The sequence below is a fragment of the Pseudophryne corroboree genome, chromosome 9 (genome assembly GCF_028390025.1).
Source record: "Pseudophryne corroboree isolate aPseCor3 chromosome 9, aPseCor3.hap2, whole genome shotgun sequence".
Lineage (NCBI taxonomy): Eukaryota > Metazoa > Chordata > Amphibia > Anura > Myobatrachidae > Pseudophryne > Pseudophryne corroboree.
In genome coordinates this window covers 230,094,692-230,110,503 of record NC_086452.1, presented here as the reverse complement: position 1 = coordinate 230,110,503, position 15,812 = coordinate 230,094,692, and the positions used below count along the sequence as shown (strand labels likewise).

At 44.0% G+C, this 15,812-nt stretch overlaps 1 long non-coding RNA gene across 5 annotated transcripts in view; it reads left to right on the top strand.

Annotated features, from left to right (window-relative positions):
* Positions 1–9,128: 9,128 nt before the first annotated feature.
* Positions 9,129–15,812, top strand: part of LOC134957922 (uncharacterized) — a 119,735-nt gene continuing 113,051 nt past the window's right edge. For 3 of the 5 annotated variants that reach the window (XR_010186800.1, XR_010186798.1, XR_010186799.1), the window contains exons 1-3: positions 9,135–9,264; positions 9,503–9,807; positions 10,380–10,516. This is a non-coding gene — a long non-coding RNA (uncharacterized LOC134957922). Of the gene's footprint in view, positions 9,265–9,502; positions 9,808–10,379; positions 10,517–15,812 lie in introns of all 5 variants that reach the window. The other 2 variants (XR_010186797.1, XR_010186796.1) reach the window with 2 other exon arrangements.

Sequence of the window (15,812 nt, the reverse complement as noted above, 5' to 3'; positions counted from 1 at the left end):
GTATCTATAATTCATCACTCCTCGAGCGGTGCGAGTGAAATCTAACGCTACCAGAACCTGAATCCCGGTGGATTCATGGATAAGATCAGAGGCCGGATGCTCTAACCTTTCTGACAGTTGTCTTTTAACTCGGTGCTCGTAATGAGTGTGAGTATAAGGAGCTTGGGCACCACGGTGTATGTCCTTCATTTTGTCATGTGTAACAGTCATCACTTCAGGCAATACTTTTCCAATATAACACAATCCTTCAGAGTTTGGGGCAAGCCACTTGTACGCCTTTCTCCCGCATATGAAATATGCATCATCGGGGAGAACATATGGGACGGAATATGTCATTACCATGTTACACATTTTCCATGTGAACTCTCCTAACCCTAATTCTCCCATCTGTTTAGTACACGTATCAGTTTGTACGATATGTGCACAGTATCCTGGTGATACTTCTCCAACTCTCGTAATCCTATTTCCTAAGGTATACCTATACCGGAAAGATTTTCCTCTACTGGCTATGTGGCGTACAAGCTCTGTATCTGTAGGCATTCTATCTGCTCTATGCGAAAAGGTCATGGTAAGGTTGCTCCATGTCACTTCCCAATTTCCCGGCTTTCGGGGATTGGAGATGTTAAAACATAATAGGGACCTATCCACATGGTATTGGTGGAGCTTCAAACTAGGAGGGCTGGAGATATTAAACCTCCTGTCCACCGGTCTCCCACCCTTTAGCTCAAGTACCTCCCCTAACGTTAAAGGAAATGGTACTAGCCCTGATTTGCTATGACCCTGAGGTACTTGAGAGCATACCCAACAATCTGTTTTGTTTAACACATTACCCACTAAAGAGTGATAGTCACTCAATGGATGCCGGTCCATATGGATATTAAAACTGGATTGGCATTATAGTTACAGAGCCTACAGATACAGTTTTCTTTTTTTAACTAACAATCCTTCAAAGAAAATGTTTACAGATAACATGGTTGTTAGATCGTGCCCGGTACTCGCCTTTGCTTGGTGATTGGGTTGCTATTGGAAATTTACACCTCCGTCTCAGTCATCAGGACCTTTCTGGATCCTTTCTCGACCTCGCTGGTACTCTCACCGAAACAGACTGCTCTGGTCAACATCATGGTCAACAGGAAAATCCATATCACAGTCTCTTGGGGCAAGTCCATCTTACAGGAGGAGAAAAGAAGAAATTTGTAAAGGGGGTATAAGAAATCAGTTTGAGGGGGAGAGAACTTGTTACGATAATAAGTTCTCTCGTCTTGTTGTTCTTCTTGTTCTGCTGTCCTCTCAAAGGTGCTGTCTCTCAGTCTTCCAAACGAACATTCTGGTGATGCAATATTCCTTCCTAACCGGCGATCTTTCTGTAAGGAGCAAAAATCTGGCATTACCATTGGTCCAACTGAGGGGTGACATAGCATCTTTAAACCATGGAAACATGAGTGGGAAGAGAGAGACAACAAAAAAAACAAAAGAGATAGAGAACAATTCATGTGCATATATACATTACATAACTCGACAATAACCATCAATAAGAAAAGAGAAACAAAGCATTTTTAAACATTGTCAACATTAAGAAAACATTGTTAGCATTAGAAAAACATTGTCAGGTTATCAGGCTGTCATAGCTACGTGTCTAATGGTCTCCTTGAGCAGTCCCTCCCCACCAGCACCTGCATTACTCCACTGTCTGTATCTGGCCAGAAATACATTGTGGCGGAGGTCATGCTGGGGTTTGGTAGACTTCTGCAAGGACCAAGTGGATATGCAATGTTTGAATTCTTACCAATAATCGTCAGAGATGGGGATAGCGAGAGAGAGAGAGAAAAAAAACATTTCACAGATACATTTACAACGTTTCACCTGGTCATTCCGGTGTCTTCAGTGAATGACCTCCCACTTTATTAACCGTTACCTCAGGCTTACCATCAGTCCTAATGATCACCTTTCCTGACTATATATTATGGGTGTGGCCCAAAATTCTTCCTATCTGATCTCTGATTATAATGGTGTGTGTTGTAATTTTGCTCATTTCTTGGTCTAGGGGGTCTAACTTTATGTGGGTTATTACAGTTGTTGGCATAATGCCCTTCTCTTCTACAATGGTAACAGATCCTTGGCTTTCTCCAAGTGTCAGTGAACTGGGGTCTTGGCTGATTTGATGCCTCCTCAAACGCTTGGATGCTCATCACCATCAACCGCTTTCCCTGTACCTACCTGATTCCTTGGATACCATGATTATGTCGTTGTCTAGGGAGTTGATATACCTTCTGTGAATCTTTGATCATACAGTTAGATCTTTCCTAGGATCTGGGTAATCAGACATGATTGATCTCAATTCTGTCCGGGACCAGGGATGGCGCATTGCACTGTCCTTGACGGGAATGGTTCCCTGATCATCAGTCTTCCCATTGGGGACTGTGATCACCCTGACAGGACTAAACTCAATCACATCACCTTGTTTTGGTCTTACAATATGGGGTACATTTGTTTGTGCGTGATATAAAACATTGTACGTACCTGTGGACACGACCTCACCTGACCCTCCGTTAGGGGGTTTGATTATTGCCTTTACCAATTTGGTCGCGTCCACCTGGATGTCTTGTAGGATGGCTTCTGGAAGAGGTGCCGACATCGTTCTGGGCTCACTTTCTTGTTGGTAATCCTGAGGGAAGTTTAACATGGGGTGCGACTTGCACAGGTTAACATTTGTAATTTTTTACACTTTCATTTTCATAAACATTATTACATTTAACACTTTCATTCTTAATACAGTTACTAAGTGCATTTTTATCGTACAACATTGTGCCATTTCTCTGCAACCATAATCCTCTTCAATGCCATGTCTCTCCTCTCAAGATGAAAGTTAGATATGTAAGTTACATTTCTTTGCATTTCACTTTCCTGTTGCCATAACTGCAAACAATCATCATGTTTAACTCGTTGTTTCCAGGATTTTATGAGACTGATCCTTTGCCTTAAATTATGCAACACCTCTAAGTCAAAACTACCTATCCCGGGAAATGGTGCCTTATCCCCTGCAGTCATTCGTGTCCATTCATCACAAAAGGTCTCAGTGTGGGGACCATACCTCCTCCACATTACTAACCGAGCAGACCCTCGGGGTCTACAAGCCTCTGGAGTCTGAATCCTGACCTCCGACCGTCTCTGTGTTGTGCACTTGGCTGCCATTGTGGACCTTTTTAACACAGAAAAACTTCCTAAAATGCACCAAACACAGAACTTCGTTGGAAATCCTTAAAGCTCTTCCACTGAACTTCTTCTGCTCCGGGTATCCCCGTTCCGCCTTCTAGCAGACACGTGTAGCCGTTGCAGGCCCTATCTCTAGAGATTTTCCTGAGAAAATTCCCTTCCTTTTTCTTTTACACAAATCACGCTTGCATGTGCTCCCTACAACACGTATGAGGGCAAGATTTACGCATGGATATACGACCTCATATCACGTTGCGTTATTGGTCACACATACAACCGTGCGGTCCAATCGTACCACTTATAGACACTTGTTGCCCATAAATGGTAGGATCATTGGAGTCTCCCTACTGTGCTCCAAAACAGCCAGAGCGTAATACAACGAAAACTTTATCACACTCTGTTGCACGTTTTCACTCAGATCGTGCTCATCACGTTCCACATAGATCACACAGATCACAAAGTCCACAAAGCGGAATTCAATACCGTTTTATCACATAGATCACAAAGTCCACAAAGCGGGATTCAATACACTCATACCGTTTTCAACCCACTATCATTCTTATAGTTTTCTGATCAGAAAAATCATTTCCCGTAGTCTGATAGCTCTCCCCAGAGGCGTTACAGTAAAGTAAGGTATTTAAACTAAATTTTGGAAACTGAACAAATGTGTGCTATTGTCTTGTGGCTTCTGTATCGCCTTACTATAAGCGATATTTCACTATATAAACGCTTACCAAACACCACACAGTATCTTCTATGCTGTGTGCTTGTTTTTTTTTTTTTTTTTCAGTTACTCCCTTACCTTTTTTTTTTTTTTTATAGCAGCAAATTTTCTCAGCACGTTATCAATGCAAATGGCAAACAGGAAGGTGAGATGTGAAACTTACACAGATGAAAATGCAATTCTAAATTTAATCTAATAACATACATTGATGTAAGCACACGCATATAGATATTACATATAAGTACCAATCACTATTACTTATGATTGACTATGATATAGATTAAATAAATGCATTAAAAAAAAAACTCATTAAATGATGATTTCTTTTTGACAGTGGATGGCTGATTGTTTCCTGAGTCAACTGAAAACCAGCCGCTCAGAAAAAAAAAAAAAATTTGACCTTCCCAAAATGGCCGCTGCTCCTCCCCCTTCCACCTCCATGAGGGTCACACAAAATGGTGGACAGACCATGCGGCCTCTTGTCACAAAGAAAGTCATCATTCAAAACTCCTAAAGTTATTCTAGGCCTGAGTGTGTAGTTGGCACCAAATTGAAATAAAAACCAGATTTTCAAAGACAATAGCGTACTGTTCTTACCTCCGGTCCCGGATTCCCTCAGCACCCTTTACTAAGCGAAACAGACGCTTATCCAATCAGCACTGCAAGGAATATGATCCCGCCCTTTGCTGATGGATAATGTCTGCTGATATTACCTAGCAGAGATATGTGAAGGACTGGACGGCCCCCAATTGACAGTGCTAAATTCCTTTGTCGTATAAACAACCCTTTATGAAGTCTAAGAACACTGTACGCTGTTTACTTAAGAAGTACCGTATGGGTACGCTGGTTGCGTAACGATCGCTCAGCCGTAGGCGAGACGCTCACGCGTCACGTTCGCTCACGGCCCAGAGATCACAGGACAGCACGTTGTTGGCTATGACTAGAGTACTGATTCGCTATGGCGTAGCGGACGCTCGAGACCACGAGGAGATCACCAGCGGCGCAGACGCTCACAACGCTATACCTTTATGTCTAAACCTTTTATCAATGTAATACACAGAATACCTTAATGTGAATACAGGGTGTAAGTGCAACTTTGTGTACCCTGTCTAACTACAAAGCTGCTTGAGCGTCACTGACGCTCAAGTGAACACAACACTATGAGAAAATACACAGATACTGGTTTAGGGTCCAAAGCCTATTAACTGTATTATATCTAATATACTTGTAAAAGGGAATAACAGTACAAATGATACACTACAATATAACAGATACTTCCTAACCAAAATAGCTACACTAGAAATACAATACAATACCAATCTAATACAATACAATACAATACTAGTCAAAGGGGAGATATGGGAGAAAAGAGAAGGGAGAGAGAGAGAGAGAGAGAGAGAGAGAGATATGAGAGAAATGGCTCACAGTAAGACAACATGATTGCAGAGAAGCTTACACGTGTGAGGAACAATCGCTGCGCAGTTAGTCAATGCTGATGAAATACTTGGGCTTACTCATACTGGCTGTCCCTATATCATGGGACAGAAGCTAGACTCCATTTTGGGAAACCTCCACTTGATTCCAAAGACCACACCACATGGCTGAAAGGGGGAGGGGAAGACATCCAGCAGCAGCCATTTTAGATTTGCAGGTCCAAACACATGGCACTCTCAACTACACCACAATCACATAGCAGGAGACACAAGACTCCATGTTATTCCAAAATGTCCAAGCCTCAAAACAATGCATATGTTCTGATTTTACAATTCCAAACCATCTAAATCACCTTTCACAATGTAATCCAACTTCCTAGAACCATCTCATAATTTCACATCCCAAACAACTTCAGTATCTCAATAACCAGAGCATATTCATCACAAGACCAGATCACAATGTAATTAACACAAACGTAACTGCATGGTGGTATTTATGATTAACAGGATATATAGTATAACTAACCAGCACAATCTATTTTAAATCTCCATAGGCAAACAAATACCACAAATACTATGCTACAGATGGTATACTGTTCCAATCCATCACAGACTTCACAGAGTATCCACAAACACCCAACAATCACACAACCAAGTTACAATATCCTATTTAAACCAGAAAGCAATCTGTCTGTTTCCTTATCTAGCCATGTGAAGTTCAATACTTAGCCTTTAGTTTGGAGGATGTCCTGGGGATTTAGCCGCCATGCTGCTGGGTGCCAGGTAGCTGTGTGTGTGTGTGTGAGTGTAGCTACATTACATCTGTTCTCTGAGGCCACACCTGACCACTACCTTCCTGTTTGACCAGTACCTGGGGGAGGGGTCTTTCTTTCTCCTTTGTATTGAGTCACTATTCTCTTTGTATATGCTAATCAGGTTCAGCCCTGAAAACTTAGTAAAAGGTTGTCTTGAGCATCCATTGTTCTAACAATATGATCTTAGCTTTTATACATATAATCATATCTATCCGCTGCAATGTCCCACAACAACACAACAGGCCTCAAACTAACCCACACCTCATTCTGCTTGCTTCAATACCAAACATGATGTGTTTATCTGGTTCGGTTCGAATGATACACATCCATGACATTAATTCATTAGCCAATTCTAAATCTTCATGATGTCTGGTGCTGTTCATTATTATAACCATGTACTGTATGAAACAAGCGCCGAATCCATCTCAGTGCCATGTCCGAGCAAATGCGTGTGTTTCCATATATTGCTGTGCTCGCTGCGCATATTTGCAAGTATAGCGACTTATATGTGTGCAGTTTATATGGTCTCTCTATGTAATATTTTTGACTTTGACAATCCGTAGCACCAACAGGCCCAAAAGCTTTGACCTTCTTCACAAGATGCATAGCGCCACCTCCTATATCACCCTTCCTCCGTGCACAGGAGCTCAGTTTTGTTAACCAGCCCAGTCTCGGATGACCTCTTCGTCTTGTGCCCACCCCTCCACGTGTGCGGTCGGTGCCGCTTATTAGAAACTTGCCAGGTCCGACCTGGTTGTCGGACCCAGGATCTAAAAAATTCACAGAATCCACTGCCCCTTCGACATACTCAGTGTCCGACGTTGAGACGGATGAGCCAAATTCCCTTTGGAAGGGGGAGGGGGGGCCCTACGTCTCCGAGGTGGACGACTATTTCTTTCACTAGAATTGTTACCAAGTAACCATCGGTATACAGTATGGTTTGAATAGTCATTAGTCACCGTCAATAATTTTTTACGCTTAAATGAGATTAGTTCTCTTTTATCATTTTCAATTTGGGTTTGTAGGCGATCAGTCCAGTTTTGGGATGTATCATCCCGTAACGTAGGGTGAGCTGTGATGTTAGTAGTTTCAATCTCTATTTTGATTTTGTTGAGTTCCTGCCCTACCTCCTCAATAACAAGGGCCATAAGATCAAGGGAGCATTTGTTGAGCACTCCGCACCATCTACTGCAGAAGGTAGGGTTGTTCCTTCCCAACGTGGGGATGTTGGCTATTCTAAAACCCCTTGGTAACTGCTTGCGTCTATGGTATTCAGAAAGGAACTGACCATGGAGTGTCAGGTCAATCTCCCTCTGCCGCTGTTTTAAAACTCTATAGAAGATGTCAACCGGGGTGTCAGATGGTAAAGTATCAAAATCTAATTTATCAAACAATAATTTTTCCACCTCCTCTTCTTTAAATGATACAGTACCCCCTTCAGCCTGTGATAATAATCCTTCGTCTAATAAATATACCCCATTCTGTGACATTTTCTAAAGAGTTTACCAACAACGGATACAGTAACAATATAATTCACAGAAAAACAGCTTACAAAACAAAAGTGATCTGCCCTATAGATATCAAACAGTTAAGATGCCTAATAAAGCCTTAAATATACATAAATGTCCTTGTGTTCAGGATGGGTGTCAGGATATCCAATCCACGATGTGTAGATTCGACTCTATATCCCAGTAATTCCTGCACTCTCATCTCAATCGTTTCAACGTAGCGGGTGCTCCCAATAGACCATTTCAGTCCACTTAAAATAGCAATGTTTCCACAATGTGGAGAGTGCACTCACGCAGAAATACCAATCAGTCCATAAAAATGAAGAATTTTATTGGTCATCGAAAAAAGCCTTGGTGTCGACGTTTCGGTTCGATGACGAACCTTTCTCAAGACCGGCAATGCGAGACAATTACATCAACATCATATAATAAGGCTGGTATAATGTCTAAAACAAGAACAAAAAAAAAACACATTTAGAGAGCTCCGCCTCCCAGGCCATATAGCAATCAAAAATCTCAATTGAAAGCTCTTAGAGAAGAAAAAGAAGTTCTCGTGTGCATATACCCACATAATTACCCATCAGCAACTGTATGCAGAAGAAAAAATAGAGACAATACAATGGCTAAATATAGAGCCTCCTTCACCCATAGCGTCACCATATCAAACCTCCGCATAGTACTACTCACCTAATCACACTTCCTCCAAAATATATATGGCAAGAAGGTAACAGGTATAAACTCCTCATAGTGTCAAATCATGTGTTTAAGGTTCACGAACATCTACAATCATAATGTCAAATGATCCAAACCAATCAGAAATGTATTCCAAACACCATCCTTAAGGTGCCGACATCTCAGCTTAAAGGGGACATACCTGGTAATACATGTAAATCTGGCTCTGGTGCTAGCCAGTGGCACCTGAGCTATTTAGCTCACAGCACGTCCCTGGTTATATTTATGTATACCTAACTATCATGATCCGCCTCCGCTATTTTGTATCTAATTTTGTTTCCCCATAAACTAGTGCTGAGCTGTGAGTGCACCACTGTGGATGTTTATGTATTGTTCCGGGGGTATGAAACGCATGCCCTTGGCAACGGTAGTCATGGTGGTTACGAGTGGAACGCATACCCCGCCCTCGCTAGTAGAGCTGAATCCGGATGTGACGAATGCCCATATCACGAGCGCACCCGAGTCTTCCGGCCGGGTGGAACGCAATGCTTCCGACTAGTTGGAACGCACGGCGTCCCTCCCGGCGGCGGCAATTTGCTTCCCCTGCTTAACAGTTCTAATTGGAGCTTTGAGGTGAATACGCTTTTTAAGTGCTGCGCAGATGGATACTGATTGTTGTTCGTTAGGTGCTGAAGGTTCGTATTTAGGTATTTGAGCGACTTAGGGACCGGAAATGCAGTTACACCTGTAATTTCCGGTGACTTCCGGTCCGGGGTATTTAAATAGTTGTGCAGCTGCTGGCAATAGGTATGCAGCACAGGGATGACTTGGACTCCAGGATTTCTGTAAGTGAAACAGGATTTGCTTCATACCTGCTTATCTGGAGGAAGTGTGATTAGGTGAGTAGTACTATGCGGAGGTTTGATATGGTGACGCTATGGGTGAAGGAGGCTCTATATTTAGCCATTGTATTGTCTCTATTTTTTCTTCTGCATACAGTTGGTGATGGGTAATTATGTGGGTATATGCACACGAGAACTTCTTTTTCTTCTCTAAGAGCTTTCAATTGAGATTTTTGATAGCTATATGGCCTGGGAGGCGGAGCCCTCTAAATGTGTTTTTTTGTTCTTGTTTTAGACATTATACCAGCCTTATTATATGATGGTGATGTAATTGTCTCGCATTGCCGGTCTTGAGAAAGCTTCGTCATCGAACCGAAACGTCGACACCAAGGCTTTTTTCGATGACCAATAAAATTCTCCATTTTTATGGACTGATTGGTATTTCTGCGTGAGTGCACTCTCCACATTGTGGAAACATTGCTATATATATATATATATATATATGCAGAGAGTTTCAGGCGGCACTCACGGACTCACTCACAAAAGACCGGGGACCCCCAAGTCTGCTTACAACGTTTCGGATTCATTATCCTTCGTCAGGTAACAATAAACAAGTCATAAAAGCTTACCTGGCAACTACAAGTGCCTTGGATGTACAACGTGTTCCTATTTGGAGACTGGGGATTAAATTGTACATCCACATACTGGTAGAAGAATTAAACTAAGACGTGCTCACCTGCTCCAGTAAATAAGTTATCTATTGTATTAAATGCCCCTGCAGCTTATATTATATAGGGAAGACTGTTTGCCAGTTTAAAGAACGGATGGCTCAGCATCGCAGTGCCATCAAGCAATCTTAGAGGGCAAGAATGTCGACCAGCCGGTCGCCAAACACTTCAAGACCCGAGGGCACACTCTATCATCTCTGCGTTATAAAATGTTAGACCATATCAGTGAAGATAGAAGGGGGGTGATAGAGCCAGAGCACTTTTACCGTGTGAAGCTAAATGGATCCACCTCCTAAACACGATTGCCCCGCATGGTCTAAATGAAATGCTCTCCTTGAATTGCTTTTTATGAATCATGATGACACTTTGTTATTTGTATAATGTTGTCTCTGAACCCTTGGTATTGTGTGTCTGTAACCGCTGTAATATGATTTTTGTATACAGTTTCCATGGTGACTGACTTCACGTAGCTCAGTGTTCCTGCTTCCGCCCGGCGCCGTCTGATTGTGATGACGTCAGCGGAAATACAGGGGGGAGCCGTGCACCGATCACACTCTCACGTTTTGCACTTTGGTATAAAGGTAAGCTTTTATGACTTGTTTATTGTTACCTGACGAAGGATAATAAATCCGAAACGTTGTAAGCAGACTTGGGGGTCCCCAGTCTTTTGTGAGTGAGTCCGTGAGTGCCGCCTGAAACTCTCTGCATATTTACTTAACAAGGAGGAGGGCACCCGGCGAATTGCTTTTGCTGCTTGTGGGGAGTGCCGGACATTACATGCTATATATATATATATATATATATATATAAATTCCTATGCACATACAGATCAACACCATATGAAGTCCCCACGGTAATGCCCCCCTGACACCATATTCTTCCCCCACAGTTATGCCCCTGCCATGATATTATGCCCCACACAATAATGCCCCTGACAACGTATTATGCCCCCCACATTCATGCCCTTGTCATCATATTAAGCCCACACAGTAATTATGCCAGTACCTGCTCATTGTCAGGGGTTCTGCTTGTTGTGAGGGGATCACCTACCTCCCGGTTGCCACTGCGGGTCTGCAGTCTTGGTGGGGGCCGCTGCTCCCGCCTGCCTGCTTCAAGCTATTGAAAATGTCCCTCCCAAAATTACCACCACCTCAGAGAGACAGTTATTAAAGATACTAGCGCCTCCTCTAGTATCTTTAATAACTGTCTCCTCTTAGGCGGCGGCCATTTTGAGAGGGAGATTTTCAATAGAGTGTTGCAGGTGGACGGACGGGGACGGACATCAGCAGGTGGACAGTACCATGAGTGGCTCGGGCCCTTCCCTCTCTGCCAGAGAGGCCGGGTCCGGGACAGTTGTGCCCCTAGTACCCCCCTGTTAGCGGTCCTGCTGCTGCTTTACAGTGCTGTGTCTATGGATTCCATTGTGAGAAGGGCATTGTCTGTGTGAACTTTGGCAAATTTGTTAGTGTTGCATTCGCAAACTAAAATAGACTGATATCTGCATCTTTACCCTTTTAACCACTTAACTGGCTAAAAAAAAATCCAAAAACCGCTCAGAGATTGTCATTTTTTTAAGATTAAATTAGGTTAAGAACATCTATTTAAATATATCTGTGACATAGAGATCATGAAATGATATTTTCCTATGTATAACCTACAAATTGCTATTCTGTACAAAACATTGTATCTTCAAATTATATAAGTCAATTGTTGAAATTAAATGACAAGTTGTGTTAGAACAAGTTGGTTACATAAACAGCATGGCTCCTGAAAGAAGGGTCTGGGTCCCAGATGTGTGTCCTTCGTGGTGGCAGGGAAATTGTGTTTTTATCAGGGAGTGACCGAAGTGCATACAACCATTCCCCGGCTGTCCTAGATTGTGGTATCTGAAGGGAAGCTGGAATCTTAACAATATCCAACATGATTTTATTAAAAAATATATATATTGTGACAGAAACAGCAATAATCGGACATGGGTGTAAAACTGCAGGGTTGTGGCTGAATTTTACTCCGGTTTATGTGATTCCTGTCACAATATATATTCTTGTAAACATCCATGACCAATATATTGGACCATTGCAACATTGCAGCTGTATACAGGGAAGCGGAGGGCTGCTTTTCTACATTTCCTGGTGCTGCTGGGCTGCAGTGATTGGCTGCACGGCAGGCACTGGGGGAGGGAACAAGGAAGCAGAGGGACCAGAAATCTAATGGTGGAGAATGTTTTACATACTCCAGTCTTTGACAGTCATCTGACAGTCAATGGCCATGTGCACTGCAACTCCATATCTCCATAGAACACAATGATGTTTATGTTATCCTCAGCTCTCCAGAAAGAGATTTAATACATGTGTTAAAATAGAGATGAGCGCCGGAAATTTTTTGGGTTTTGTGTTTTGGTTTTGGGTTCGGTTCCGCGGCCGTGTTTTGGGTTCGACCGCGTTTTGGCAAAACCTAACCGAATTTTTTTTGTCGGATTCGGGTGTGTTTTGGATTCGGGTGTTTTTTTCCAAAAAACCTAAAAAACAGCTTAAATCATAGAATTTGGGGGTCATTTTGATCCCAAAGTATTATTAACCTCAAAAACCATCATTTCCACTCATTTTCAGTCTATTCTGAATACCTCACACCTCACAATATTATTTTTAGTCCTAAAATTTGCACCGAGGTCGCTGGATGACTAAGCTAAGCGACCCTAGTGGCTGACACAAACACCTGGCCCATCTAGGAGTGTCACTGCAGTGTCACGCAGGATGTCCCTTCCAAAAAACCCTCCCCAAACAGCACATGACGCAAAGAAAAAAAGAGGCGCAATGAGGTAGCTGTGTGAGTAAGATAAGCGACCCTAGTGGCCGACACAAACACCGGGCCCATCTAGGAGTGTCACTGCAGTGTCACGCAGGATGTCCCTTCCAAAAAACCCTCCCCAAACAGCACATGACGCAAAGAAAAAAAGAGACGCAATGAGGTAGCTGTGTGAGTAAGATAAGCGACCCTAGTGGCCGACACAAACACCGGGCCCATCTAGGAGTGTTACTGCAGTGTCACGCAGGATGTCCCTTCCAAAAAACCCTCCCCAAACAGCACATGACGCAAAGAAAAAAAGAGGCGCAATGAGGTAGCTGTGTGAGTAAGATAAGCGACCCTAGTGGCCGACACAAACACCGGGCCCATCTAGGAGTGTCACTGCAGTGTCACGCAGGATGTCCCTTCCAAAAAACCCTCCCCAAACAGCACATGACGCAAAGAAAAAAAGAGGCGCAATGAGGTAGCTGTGTGAGTAAGATAAGCGACCCTAGTGGCCGACACAAACACCGGGCCCATCTAGGAGTGTCACTGCAGTGTCACGCAGGATGTCCCTTCCAAAAAACCCTCCCCAAACAGCACATGACGCAAAGAAAAAAAGAGGCGCAATGAGGTAGCTGTGTGAGTAAGATAAGCGACCCTAGTGGCCGACACAAACACCGGGCCCATCTAGGAGAGTCACTGCAGTGTCACGCAGGATGTCCCTTCCAAAAAACCCTCCCCAAACAGCACATGACGCAAAGAAAAATTAAAGAAAAAAGAGGTGCAAGATGGAATTGTCCTTGGGCCCTCCCACCCACCCTTATGTTGTATAAACAGGACATGCACACTTTAACCAACCCATCATTTCAGTGACAGGGTCAGCCACATGACTGTGACTGATATGACGGGTTGGTTTGGACCCCCACCAAAAAGAAGCAACTAATCTCTCCTTGCACAAACTGGCTCTACAGAGGCAAGATGTCCACCTCATCATCATCCTCCGATATATCACCGTGTACATCCCCCTCCTCACAGATTATCAATTCGTCCCCACTGGAATCCACCATCTCAGCTCCCTGTGTACTTTGTGGAGGCAATTGCTGCTGGTCAATGTCTCCGCGGAGGAATTGATTATAATTCATTTTAATGAACATCATCTTCTCCACATTTTCTGGATGTAACCTCGTACGCCGATTGCTGACAAGGTGAGCGGCGGCACTAAACACTCTTTCGGAGTACACACTTGTGGGAGGGCAACTTAGGTAGAATAAAGCCAGTTTGTGCAAGGGCCTCCAAATTGCCTCTTTTTCCTGCCAGTATAAGTACGGACTGTGTGACGTGCCTACTTGGATGCGGTCACTCATATAATCCTCCACCATTCTTTCAATGTTGAGAGAATCATATGCAGTGACAGTAGACGACATGTCCGTAATCGTTGTCAGGTCCTTCAGTCCGGACCAGATGTCAGCATCAGCAGTCGCTCCAGACTGCCCTGCATCACCGCCAGCGGGTGGGCTCGGAATTCTGAGCCTTTTCCTCGCACCGCCAGTTGCGGGAGAATGTGAAGGAGGAGATGTTGACAGGTCGCGTTCCGCTTGACTTGACAATTTTCTCACCAGCAGGTCTTTCAACCCCAGCAGACTTGTGTCTGCCGGAAAGAGAGATCCAAGGTAGGCTTTAAATCTAGGATCGAGCACGGTGGCCAAAATGTAGTGCTCTGATTTCAACAGATTGACCACCCGTGAATCCTTGTTAAGTGAATTAAGGGCTCCATCCACAAGGCCCACATGCCTAGCGGAATCGCTCCGTGTTAGCTCCTCCTTCAATGTCTCCAGCTTCTTCTGCAAAAGCCTGATGAGGGGAATGACCTGACTCAGGCTGGCAGTGTCTGAACTGACTTCACGTGTGGCAAGTTCAAAGGGCATCAGAACCTTGCACAACGTTGAAATCATTCTCCACTGCGCTTGAGACAGGTGCATTCCACCTCCTATATCGTGCTCAATTGTATAGGCTTGAATGGCCTTTTGCTGCTCCTCCAACCTCTGAAGCATATAGAGGGTTGAATTCCACCTCGTTACCACTTCTTGCTTCAGATGATGGCAGGGCAGGTTCAGTAGTTTTTGGTGGTGCTCCAGTCTTCTGTACGTGGTGCCTGTACGCCGAAAGTGTCCCGCAATTCTTCTGGCCACCGACAGCATCTCTTGCACGCCCCTGTCGTTTTTTAAAAAATTCTGCACCACCAAATTCAAGGTATGTGCAAAACATGGGACGTGCTGGAATTTGCCCATATTTAATGCACACACAATATTGCTGGCGTTGTCCGATGCCACAAATCCACAGGAGAGTCCAATTGGGGTAAGCCATTCCGCGATGATCTTCCTCAGTTGCCGTAAGAGGTTTTCAGCTGTGTGCGTATTCTGGAAAGCGGTGATACAAAGCGTAGCCTGCCTAGGAAAGAGTTGGCGTTTGCGAGATGCTGCTACTGGTGCCGCCGCTGCTGTTCTTGCGGCGGGAGTCCATACATCTACCCAGTGGGCTGTCACAGTCATATAGTCCTGACCCTGCCCTGCTCCACTTGTCCACATGTCCGTGGTTAAGTGGACATTGGGTACAACTGCATTTTTTAGGACACTGGTGAGTCTTTTTCTGACGTCCGTGTACATTCTCGGTATCGCCTGCCTAGAGAAGTGGAACCTAGATGGTATTTGGTAACGGGGGCACACTGCCTCAATAAATTGTCTAGTTCCCTGTGAACTAACGGCGGATACCGGACGCACGTCTAACACCAACATAGTTGTCAAGGCCTCAGTTATCCGCTTTGCAGCAGGATGACTGCTGTGATATTTCATCTTCCTCGCAAAGGACTGTTGAACAGTCAATTGCTTACTGGAAGTAGTACAAGTGGGCTTACGACTTCCCCTCTGGGATGACCATCGACTCCCAGCAGCAACAACAGCAGCGCCAGCAGCAGTAGGCGTTACACGCAAGGATGCATCGGAGGAATCCCAGGCAGGAGAGGACTCGTCAGAATTGCCAGTGACATGGCCTGCAGGACTATTGGCATTCCTGGGGAAGGAGGAAATTGACACT